The sequence below is a fragment of the Hordeum vulgare genome, chromosome 1H (assembly GCF_904849725.1).
Source record: "Hordeum vulgare subsp. vulgare chromosome 1H, MorexV3_pseudomolecules_assembly, whole genome shotgun sequence".
NCBI lineage: Eukaryota > Viridiplantae > Streptophyta > Magnoliopsida > Poales > Poaceae > Hordeum > Hordeum vulgare.
The window spans coordinates 11,043,553-11,056,444 of NC_058518.1; the positions used below are offsets into that span (position 1 = coordinate 11,043,553).

The following is a 12,892-nucleotide window of genomic DNA, read 5'->3' on the forward strand; positions in this document are numbered from 1 at the left end:
TATTGTATTTTTTGCACTATTTTTGTATGGTCGTAATTTTACGTGACATAAAATATTTTACATTGATTATATTTTTACGGTCTATTTTTACGTTTAAATAAAACAAAATTTACGGAACGTAAAAGTACGGTGCATTGATGTTAAAATAGAGGGGCTGAAGAATAACTATTCCTCACCCAGGGTGACGAATAGCGCGACCATATATATATATATATATGACAAATTTTATCTACCACCGCTGGTAGTTACCATCATTTGCGTTTGTATATTGTATGTAGTATATTTATCAAATCGAAGAGTATGTATGCGTAGTATATAGTATATAATAATGTTTAGGTAGTACATATACTTTTTTAGTATGTATTATATTTTGTGTATGTTCTTTTTTACGTATAAAAATATATGTATTTCACAAATATATAAAAACTATGGGCTAACTTGTAATTTTTTCATGTAGTATATAATAACCTTTGATGCACTTACAGAGTAGTGTATATAAATGTAAAATTGAAGGAAAGCGCACCTAAATACCATGCTATCTACTGATTTATTATTGTAAAGTTGATAATCTATTTCATCTTTTCTTTTGGGGGGTGGGGAGCAAGGCCAATATTAAGCATGACCCAGGATATCTGCTAACCAACTGAATTGTATGAAGTAGGATGTAGGTAAGATAACTTGTTCTGTAGACTGCTTATTTATATACCGAACTTGAGAACATCAGAACAAGTCGTCCTTCATTTATACACCACACTACAGAACATCGGATCAAGTCGTCCTTCATTTATACACCACACTACAGAACATCGGAGCAAGTGAGTCAATGAATCCCTTAACAAAAATTCAGGGCATCTCTCTGGTGGTCGATTCATCACATAAGTGATCCATTTGAATGATTAGTCAATTGCAAAATTCACCCACTGATTTTTTTGTGTGGCCATAAGCTTGTCCTTGAATGTGAAGACTTATATCCAGGAATGCATATTTAGTTTTATAGTTAAATGTATATTGGACTTGTGGAAAAATCAATAAACCTTTTGAACTTTGGGTTCACATGATCTATGTAGCCAAATTAAGGAAATATTGAACTTACTAATGAATCAAAGTAGAACGTCATATGCTACCTTGTGTTAAAAATAAACTACGTGTACGCAGGTCAAACATCGCATTATCAGGAAAAAGTCTCGTGTTCTAACGAAACTAGACAATTGGCAGTCACATTTATCAAGCAAAAAAACTTGATTAATTAAGACAAAAGAAGTATATGTTCACTTATAAGACAAGATTGTAGATTTCATCGCCTATTTGCTCATCTATACAAAAAATCACCTCACGGTATACCAATGAAATGAAGCGTTGAAGAATTAATGGTGCATATATAATTTTCCGCTAACCCTTGGTTGCATTAGCTTGTCTGAATCTGCTGAAATAAATACGTGTCCGCTGTCTCATTATCCTCGCTAGTGATATACATCCATCATGATCTTGTCTAGCGTTCAAGTTTTCGTTTTTTTTATGACTTCCTGACCATATCTTTTCCTCCATGTCTAGTAGGACCATATGCATCACAACACCATAGCATTAACAAGAAAACTCATCAGTTTGAGTGATAGCATGGAGCTCTCATGCTAATAAATAGATTAAAAAATGGTGACGTGCCTTCACCATATGACAGGAAAATTTGCTAGTGGGAGGCAGATATTTACAAATAGAGGATCTGTGCATATACCTTATCCAAAAATTGTCTTGTGTGTAATGAATCGATCTGATGGGAAGGACGAATCAAATAAGGCCAATGGTATTTGTTACTTTTTTATGGACGATTTCTCAAAAGAAATAACTTAAGGTAGTATGTATGTTTGTTAGAAGATCCGAGTTGACAAGCATGCTGAGTGAATATATCTTCCACCAGCAGGTGAATATAACATATGAAAATCTCTTTTGGCTTGTTCAATATATAAACATTTTAGGCTGTCAAAACTAACACTAAAATAAATCATGCAATACCAAACGTTGGTACGTTAACATCAGGCTGAAGTTTTCACAATGTCCTTGTAAGAATTGATAGCGTCATTTGTTTATGTAAAGTGCATCAAATATTAATATATGCAGTTAACATGCGAATATACTATATAAATCTAATAGGGAGAAGTTGGGGATGTGTGTGTGTGTGTGTTTATGTGTGCACACACACGCGTGTATTGTGGGTGAGGGGAGGGACGGACAAATACAACAACATTAAAATAAGATCAAGTCAAGAAACAAACCATAATTGGCAAGACACTTAACAATAGATGTCTTTGGTATAAGTGCACGAAAGTCATCGCAATGAATGCTAGTGGATAGACTAACAACCGAGCATCCACTAGGAAAATCCTGAAAATGTAGGAACTTATTAGCAATGCGTAACTACGATAAAATTAGCCGAACATCCACGGAAGTCACCTTGTTATTGCTATTCTTTAATAATATGGCTGCATGCATCTATTGATGTAGAGGCCGGGGGCTTTGTTCCTCTTCCAAAAAAAGAAGTCTACAGTTCCGTGTGGACAAAAAACACTAATTCCTAGGCTATTTTTTCGAAAAATCAAGAAGCAACCCCTGGCTATGGGAGGGCGCAAAGGAAGCACATGAAGCAAGTCATGGATGACGTGGACGTCGTCGAGCCCGTGGCGGCCGGCGTAGCTGCTGCTTTCTTCGACAGTGGGGCATAAGGAAGGTGTCGCGTTGCGAGGGACGCACGCCACCGCAACACCCTCCTCTTGATGGCGCCGGCGCCCTCCTCTTGATGGCGCCGACGAGGAGACACGGTTAACATACGTCAGCTCCCTCTCTCCTAGGCCGCTGCTCACCACGACGAGAACACGCAAGAGGCGGTGCGAGATGCACGGGCACTTTGGCGCGACTCCCCAAGGCCAGCAGCAAAGGCGACGCTGGACTCCCTCCTCCTCCAGCCCCGACGAGAGGGGTGGCGCGACTCCCCCAATGCCAGCATCGGAGGGGCGGGGGAGTGCGACAACAACGTCGCGGGCAGCACGACGGCGTGAGATCCTCCTCCAGCCCTGACGAGCTCCACGGTGAGAATCCCCACGGCTAGCAACAGAGGTGTCGTGGGACTCCGGAAGCAACGACGTGCGCAGCATGGCTGTCTCAGAGCACCATGTCGGACCTAATGGCCTAGGGGAAGCGACCTTCCAGATCCCAATGGCGTGGGGAGGGTAAGTGGAGTGTATGGAGAGTGAACTGCCGGATGTCTAGGGTTTTCCCGATTCGGGTATTTAGTGCGATCCGCGAAAAACTTAAGCATTTTGACTGTGCAAAAAAACAAACGCCAAACATCACATCGGAATGTTATGCTTATTTTTTTTACCAACAAAGCACCGCTATCCTATATCACATGAAAATTGACAAGCACACTTGCCGCACTAATATGACCATCTAAAAGATATTCAGAATTTTGAGAATTTATTTACTGTTTATTTTGATTTTACTGTTCATTAGATAGCATATGCTCGCAGAGCTAAAAATCCGCATCCGCCATCATGAAGCTTTCTTGGTAGCTCAAATCAAAATCCAACTATGCTAATATTTCAAGCCCAACTATGCTAATATTGAAGTGTCATTCATGGTTCGAAGTCCAATAATGCACCTCGTCCTCTGGCACCTGCTTGCTCATTCATGAAGTTCACTTGGTTTTTAGCTCGTTTGCTATTTCTTACTGTACTGTCATGGCCATAGGTTTTATATATATTTCAAAATAAGTTGTGCACCTCAACAAGTAAAATATCACAAATGAAAAAAGTGTAATTTTAAAAAAATGAAGAACTTGCAAAAATAAGCGTGGATTTGAAAAATATTTACAGAATTGAGAAAACTTCATGAATTTTTAAAAAAGAGGGTTGAAAATTCTTCATGCCTGAAACAAATTAGTGGGTTCCCCAGATTTGAAAATAATTTCTGAATTGAATAATAGTATGTAAAAGTTCGTGGGTTTCAGAATATTTCACAAAATTTAAAAATAGTTGACGGATTAAAAAAAGGTTCATTGACTTTTACGAATATGAAGAGTTCATGGATTTAAAAAAATCAAGAATTTCAGGAAAAAGAGTTCATGAATTTGGAAAAAAAGATCACGAATTAGGACAGGATTTCAAATTTGAAATAGCTCACAAAATTGTAGCAAATAACAGAGGATAAAATAAAACAAAAAAATAAGAAATCTAACAAACCTTCTTGAATTGCACGATTAATAGGTTTCCAAAACTTCCTATAGAAAACCAGGAAAACCCCTCAATAGAAAAATGGGTGAAACGTTCTAAAAGGTTCCCGAAACCAGTGAGAAAGAAAAAAAATGTGAACGCACTGGGGGGTGTGCACCTTCTTACGAGAGGCATTGAACCACGCTTAAGGCACCATATAGTGAGGCATGCAGTCTCCGGTGAGGGCAGCATACTGGCTCGAATCGAATGTGTAAGTTTCTATTCAGATTCACAGAGATATGACTCTGTACGACGAGGAGTGACGATTCGGTAGGTTTCATTAGCATATACTTCCTCTATACCTGAACAGGGCGGGCCGGCAAAATCCGGGGCCCTGTGCGGAACGAAAAAATGAGGCCCTATCTCATAAAAATATGAACTAACGAGCAATTATAATGTATATATGTCTCGCAGAAAAAATTATAATGTATATAATATAATATCTTACATAAAAATTGGACATATAAAAAAGTCATACCTATGCAACTCCCGATTGCTATTTATTTGAACATCCTCATTCTTGCGGTATTCTTTGAAATAAAATCTTCAATGATATCCTCGTAATCAATCTTCTCCAAGACTTCACTCTCAAGTGCTATTGTGGCCAAATCATTGAGTCTTTGTTGTGTCATAGTAGTACGCATATAGGACTTCAATAGTTTCAATTTACAAAAACTTTTTTCTGCTGTCACAGGAATGGTCAACAAAACTCTATATGCAATACTTGCATTGGGAAAACAATCATGCCTCTTTAAAAAATTCAGAATTTCAACAGGTCCGATATTTTCTTTTGGCATGAAATTTTGTAGAAACTTCAACTCAACAAATAGTTCATTGGCATCAATATCAGATTGTTTATCCTTCATAAGGGAAGCCTCAAGATTAACACAAGAAGATGTCAAACTATCCTTATCCAATGAACGCAATGTTTCAGAGGTAAATAAGAAATCAAATATTTTCTGGTAACCTTCATATTGCTCAAATCTCCTTGTGAGTGAGGAAATTGCTTGATCAACAACACGTATGAAATAGTTGACTCTAAATGATTCCTGTGCAGACTGTGGGGCAATATTTGTGTCATCTGGGTTCTCATCAAACTGTTTCTTTCTTTTAATTTCTCTTCTTTTACGAAATGTTGCATCAATATTCATCTCAAGTGCAATTTCTTTGGCTATCTGCAATGCTTCTAAAAAACCAGTTTCTCTGTACCCCTCAAAGAAAGAAATAAGCCCTTTCACTTTCTCAATTGCAACATCAATAAGCATATCCTTTGTTTGCAAGTTCTTGCTTACTAAATTAATAGCAGACAATACCTCATACCAAATGACTATTGCCACGATAAATTCATACTCTCCAAGTTCATTGTTTGCCAAACCTAGAGCCTCACTGCTTGCCTTTGGATCACTATCAATTTCAGATACCTGAAATTAAAATAAAGTTCATAAATGTTATGGTTGGACTAGTCAAAGTATGAATGAATTACATCATTAACAATATGAACATATTGGTTACCTGAAGTAGAGCCTCACGAATATCTGAACATTGAAATCTAATTGGTTTAACACTTTCAACACGACTCTCCTAACGCGTAGCTGACACAGACTTGAGAGTCAATCCTGATATGTTTTCTTTCAAAATATGCCATTTCTTAGTAGAATTTGCAAAAATTGTATAGATGCGTTGGATGATCCCAAAAAAGTCTTTTGCTCTACCACAAGTCTTGGCCATATCACAAAGTGTTAAATTAAGGCTATGACAACCACAAGCACAATAAAAAGCTCTAGGATTTACATTCAAAAGTTTTCTTTGTACCCCTTGATGTGTTCCTTTCATATTTGATCCATTATCATAACCTTGTCCTCGCACATCATTTATATCAAGATCAAGAAGTTTTAGCTCATTCTGTAGCACCTCAAAAAGTCCTTGGCCAGTTGTATCATTTACATCAAGAAATCCTAGAAAAGACTCTTCTATGCAAACTTGACTTGAAGATGAATCCACATATCTTATAATTAAAGACATTTGCTCTTGGTGACTTGCATCAGGGGTACAATCAAGTATGACAGAAAAATACTTTGCGCTCTTTATTTTCTTGATAATTTCAGACCTAATACAAGAAGCAAGCAAGTGTAGCAATTCATTCTGCATCTTATGATCAAGATAATGAGCATGAGTTTCTTCATTTGTAATACGACGAACATGCTCCTGAATAATGGGGTCAAATTCAGCCAACATCTCTACCAAACCCAAGAAATTACCATTGCTATCTTCATACAACTTGCCGTTAGTACCACGGAATGCTAGATTATGCTTGGTAAGAAATTTCACAATGCAAACAATTCTGAATAATACCTTTCTCCAATGGTCCTTCTCTTTCTCAAGTTGTCGTTGAGCTGTTTTATCAATAGTTTGATGTTTTTTCAATCTACTACGCAACTCATACCAATTAGTCATACTCAAAACATGATCCTCACTTGTCTCATGGTCTTTTAGTCTATTGGTCATATGTGACCAATCATTACAGCCCTCATTTGCCAATTGACCTTTCTGATGACTTTTTCTAAATAACTTACAAGCAAAGCAAAAGACTCTATCAAGTTGTTTAGAATAGACAAGCCAGTCTCTATCACAACACTCTTTATTTGATAGAAATCTAGTATAGAATAATGTGATAAACCTTTTACGATATCTATCTTTAGGACCTTTCTTAATTGAATTGTCTCTTTTTGGACTAAGATATCAATCTGTTTAGAATCAAGAGAATTCCAGTTTCTTGGATCAAATATATCTGACTTAAAAGAATCATCAACATCCTCACGAGGTGAACTATTCAAGTTAACATCAATATGATCTTCCTCTACCTTCATATTATCTGTCTCTGTCTGACCATCTCTATCATCATTGTAAGGAACAATTGCAAGTGCAAGGGTAGAAGGATCAACAGACTGATTACCGGATAACACTTGCGGTGGTTTTTTTCTAACAAATTTGTCCATGCCGCCTTTATAAGATTTATTAATTAAATTTTGTTCTTCTGCTTTTTTCTTGCGCTTATAGGCACCAGACTGATGTTTCCCCATGATGACTCAAATCTATATTATTGAAATACAATATTAAAAAGATGAATAAAATGAAATTGAAGTTATACAATAGCATGATGGCACTTAGACGAACTGTCTAACTCACCTAGTTTTGGGTCCTGCACGGATGAACTGGGATCGATCCGACGAGACGACGAGTCTCGGCGGCGGCCTGAATTGGATCGCGGGATCGATCTGATGAACAGATGAACTGATCAGTGATGATGCGAACGACGAAGGCGACGAGCACCTGAGTACCTGACGACGAGATATTATTTATTGATTTTCTTACCGAAGCCTGATGCTGATGGAAAAACGTTTTGGCGACGGCGACTCGGCGAACTGCGAGCCGCGAGCACCAGTTCCTCAGAATCCTCACGTTTCGAGATCACGTGTTTTAGCGAGCGAGAGCGATCTCCTGTTTTGGCGAGCGAGAGCGATCTCCTGTTTTGGCGAGCGACAGGGGCGAGGCGGCGAGCGATTGCTGGATCACGGCGTCGTGCCTGCCTGCCTGGATCGATCGTACTATCCTTGTATGATAGTATCCTAGCGCTATACGGCTGTAGGCTACAGCCTGTAGCTAACACAGGCCCAGGTCGCTCGAGGCTCTGTGCGGGGCTGCGGGCGCCCACTGGCCCACTGGCCCAGGCGGCAGGCGCCTAGGTCCAGCGAGCGAGCGACGCCCAGATCGATCGCACGCCCACGACGCCAACATCCAGCCAATTTTCCTTTATATACAACTATATATATATATATATATATATATATATATATATATATATATATATATATATATATATATATTTTGGAGGCCCCCAAAATCGTGGGCCCTGTGCGGGCTGCACATGTGGCACCACTGTGGGCCCGGGCCTGTATTATTCAATCACATAAGTGACCCATTTGAATGATTATTCAATCGCAAAATTCACCCACTGATTTTTGTGGGTGGCCTTAAGTTTGTCCTTCAATGTGGAGACTTATCGAGGAATGCATATTTAGTTTTATAGTTAAATGCATACAGGACTTGTGGAAAAATCAATAAACCTTTTGGAGTTTCGGTTCACATGATCTGTGTAGCCAAATTAAGAAATATTGAACTTATTAATGAATCAAAACAGAACGTCATATGCTACCTTGTGTTAGAAAACAACTAGGTGTACGCAGGTCAAACATCGCATTATCAGGAAAAAGTATGTGTTCTAACAAAACTAGACAATTGGCACTCACATTTACCAAGCAAAAAAAAAACTTGATCAAATAAGACAAAAGAAGTATATGTTCACTTATAAGACAAGAATGTAGATTTAATTGCCTATTGGCTCATCTATACAAAAATTTACCTCACGGTTACAACTTGAAAACCAAGACATGTGGCAATACGAAAGCATTTTTACCAATGAAATGAAGCATTGAAGAATTAATAGCGCATATATAATTTTTCGCTAACCTTTGGTTGCATTAGCTTGTCTGAATCAGCTGAAATAAATACTTGTCCACTGGCCCATTATCCTCGCTAGTGATATACATCCATCATGATCTTGTCTAGCGTCCAAGTTTCGTTGTTTCCTGATGACTTCCTCACCACATCTTTTCCTCCATATCTAGTAGGACCATATGCATCACAACACCATAGCGTTAACAAGAAAACTCATCACTTTGAGTGATAGCATGAGCTCTCATGCTAATAAAAAGATAAAAAATGGTGACGTGCCTTCACCATATGACAGGAAAATTCGCTAGTGGGAGGCAGATATTTACAAGTAGAGGATTTGTGCATATACCTTCTCCAAAAATTGTCTTGTTTGTAACGAACCAATCTGATGGGAAGGATGAATCAAATAAGGCCAATGGTATTTGTTACTTTCTTATGGGTGATTCCTCAAAAGAAATAACTTAGGTAGTATGTATGTTTGTTAGAAGATGCGAGTTGGCAAGCATGCTGAGTGAATATATCTTCCACCAACAGGTGAATATAATATATGACAATCTCTTTTGGCTTGTTCAAAATATAAACATTTTAGGCTGTCAAAACTAACACTAAAATAAATCATGCAATACCAAATGTTGGTACATTAACATCAGGCTAAAGTTTTCACAATGTCCACGTGAGAATTGATAGCGTCATTTGCTTATGTAAAGTGCATCAGATATTAATATATGCAGTTAACATGTGAATATACTATATAAATCTAATAGGGATAGGTTGGCGATGTTTGTGTGTGTGTGTGTGCGCGCGCGCGCGCACATGTATGCGCGCACACACGCGTTTATTGTGGGTGAGGGAAGGGACGGACAAATACAACAACATCAAAATCAGATCAAGTCAAGAAACAAACCACAATTGTCAAGACACTTGACAGTAGATGTCTTTGGTATAAGTGCATGGAAGTCATCGCGATGAATGCTAATGTATAGACTAACAGCCAAGCATCCAATAAAAAATCCTAAAAATGTAGGAAATTATTAGCAATGCGTAAGTACGACAAAAGAGCAATGGATAATGGCAATACGGAGACAACATGATAAATGAGATCAAAAGGTCCGAAGATAAAACCATAACATCCAAAGATCAAAAGGTTGGGGATGTGTGTGTGTCTGTGTGTGTCTGTGTGCGCGTTCGCATGCACGCACACACATGCGTCTATTGTGTGTGTGTGGGGGGGGGGGGGGGGGGTGAGTGACGAACGAATACAACAGCCTCAAAATCAAATCAAGCATATACATGTCAAGAAAGAAGGCATCATTGGCAAGCCACTTAACACTAGACGCCTTTGGTTCAAGTGCAAGAAAGTCATCGCAAATGAACATTAGGGGATATGCAAAATTACGACAAAAATAAAATGGCAAATGGATATACAGAGACAACATGATAGACGAGACTGAAAGGTCATAAGATAAAACTATAAAAGTAACCATCAACTGCTGCCAACTCGGCCACAAATTAAATATCCACCCGAAATTTTTTGACTGTCATGACATCAGCAGTGACACCAGTGTCCAATCATAACCAATGCTTCTTTACTTGAGCATAAAGAGCCCAAGAATAATAAGCATTGCATCTTTTTGTGAGAGCGATTGCACCTGGTATAGATCATATTTTATACTGAACTAATATTTCAATATCTCCATATAGCATTAATTGATATTCTATATACCACTGTACTTCAATTATATATCATATTGTTTGACTCGAGATTTAAAACAAAACACAAAGATATCCATTTAGGAAAACAGAAATTATAAAGAAATTATATTGTACTACGTCAAATACAATGCAACTCTCGCACTAGTTCTCTTTGACCCGAGTGATCTCTCTAATGGTAAGAACATCAACAGCATGCCATAAAATCAACTACAGCCAAAATATGTCGTAGAAAATATAGTTAAATTCAGTCAATAGCAAAATGCACCCACTGAAAAATTGCAAACAACACATTCAACCATTCAAGCCAATAATGAAACAGTAAGAAACCTCATATTCTACTGAACAGAAATAGTAAGAAACCTATAATGTAAAACAATGGGACTTCAAAAATAACATCAAGATATATCTGTTGGTTTTGTTTAAATATAAGTAATAATTCTACATGCCTATAATTGCTGGTTCTTCACACTGGTAACTACACTCATTCTATATTGTAGCTACAGCCTTTAGAACTATACTGCTACAATCTGGCACAACCACAAATTGAGAAGACAATAATCTAAAACTGCAAACTCAAGTTTTCATGTTAACTCAAGAATTGAATACTACTCCCTTTGTCCCGTAATATAAGAGCATTTTTTACACTAATCAACTAGTGTAGTGTCAAAGACGTTCTTATATAATGGACGGAGGGAGTATTATCGAAGGCATTAGAAAGAAAAGATCCGAATTACTAAATTTCATAGAATGGGACTATAAAAAAATGATGCTAACAGTAGAAGTTTGTTGGATCAAGGCGATACAAACAAAAATAGAAAGCATACATTAGAAAGGATAAAACTGCCCACACTATAAATTGAAACATTCCAAATTCCAGCATGACTAGTATATATATTCTAACATACATATAACATCTACATAATTATATCAAATATAAAAATGCAACTCCGGAAGTAAAAATGAATAAATGAGATGACTACTCCAATCCACTGGACAGAAACTGAAAGTCTAGCATGGAAGTGGACGAAGAAATCGTCATGGCATCTAGCGAGAGTAAAGTATCTTTATAAACAAAAAGAGCAAACAATGAAATGCGGATGCATATATAGTTTTTCCAAACCTTTGCTTCAATTGAAGTGTGTGAATCGTCTAAATCAACTAAAACATTCAGCTACCTATTAAAACTTTAAAATCAGGTCTATGTAGCGAGAGTAATGCATCTTTCTTTACTTATAAAAGGAAGCATCAATCAAATGTTGATGCATATATAATATTTTCCAACATGTGAATCTTGTAAATCACACACCTATCCTGCACAACACGGCTTTCCAATCTCCCTTGACACGAGCATATCTCCAGTGCTGACACATCTGATTTTTTTTCTCTTATGATGCTTCCTGTTCACATATCTGCCCCCATGTCTGCATTTCTGCATCACAATGTTCAGAAAAAGAGAAAAAACTTGTCAATAGGTTGAGTGGCACCATGCCAAGATTTTATTACAGTGGTTTAGATCAACAAAAGAACATGCTCTTACAAAGAGGGAGTTCCAAACCAAGAAGAATGCTGGGAAGCAAACCACAAATAGGCTTGGCTGGGACATCAAAGACACGGACATGACAGCTGTTGGATGTAATCGTCGTGTGCTGGCATAAGGAGGAAGGGGGAGGTGGAGGGGCTTAGTCTACACAAGGAACATCAACGTGTGGGGGGCGGCAGATCGATCATGAGGAAATATCAGAGGGGTGGTAATTTATAGGTGAGATCTCGTAGGACTTGGCCGCCGATGAGCGAACGAGGAATGCGGGGAGGCGTTGGATGTGGGCACGAACCATGTGAGGTGCGCGAGAGGAAGCTGCAGCCGGTGGATCGGAGCTGGGTGGATTTCCACACGAACGAGAGGAAGGGGGAGAAAGATTAAGGGAGGAGGAGGCTGCGCGTGCATGAGGTGAAGCGGCGGCCATTAAACGATTGCATCGTTTGGGGAGAGGGTTATTCCAGGAGTGCCTGATTTCAAGGAGTCTTCATCGGGCGTCTACATCTAGATTGACCAGATTTCCATACGTTCCAGATTTATTATAAGGAGAGAGATGTGATGAGGTGAGAATAAGATCCGTCCACCTAAGTCAGGGATATCTTCCGGCAGGCTGGCCCGGATTGACTCAAATAAATTGGTATGTATTCGACCATAATTCCTAAGATATTGCAAAGGGAGTTGGTTTCTCTTTCTATAAGATTTGTTGTTACGTTTCCTAATGGGTAGTACACCATACGTGGAATATGTTTTTTTTAGGGTACATACGTGGGATATGTTGTTACGTTTCCTAATGGTTAGTATATATTATTTCCTAATTACTACTGTAGTAGTATTGTAACATCAGATGCATACATACGTACCTGGTCAATGG

General features: G+C 38.2%; 1 pseudogene; it reads right to left on the reverse strand.

Annotated features, from left to right (window-relative positions):
* Window positions 1-4,759: 4,759 nt before the first annotated feature.
* On the reverse strand, window positions 4,760-7,339 carry LOC123395239 (annotated as a pseudogene).
* Window positions 7,340-12,892: the final 5,553 nt, after the last annotated feature.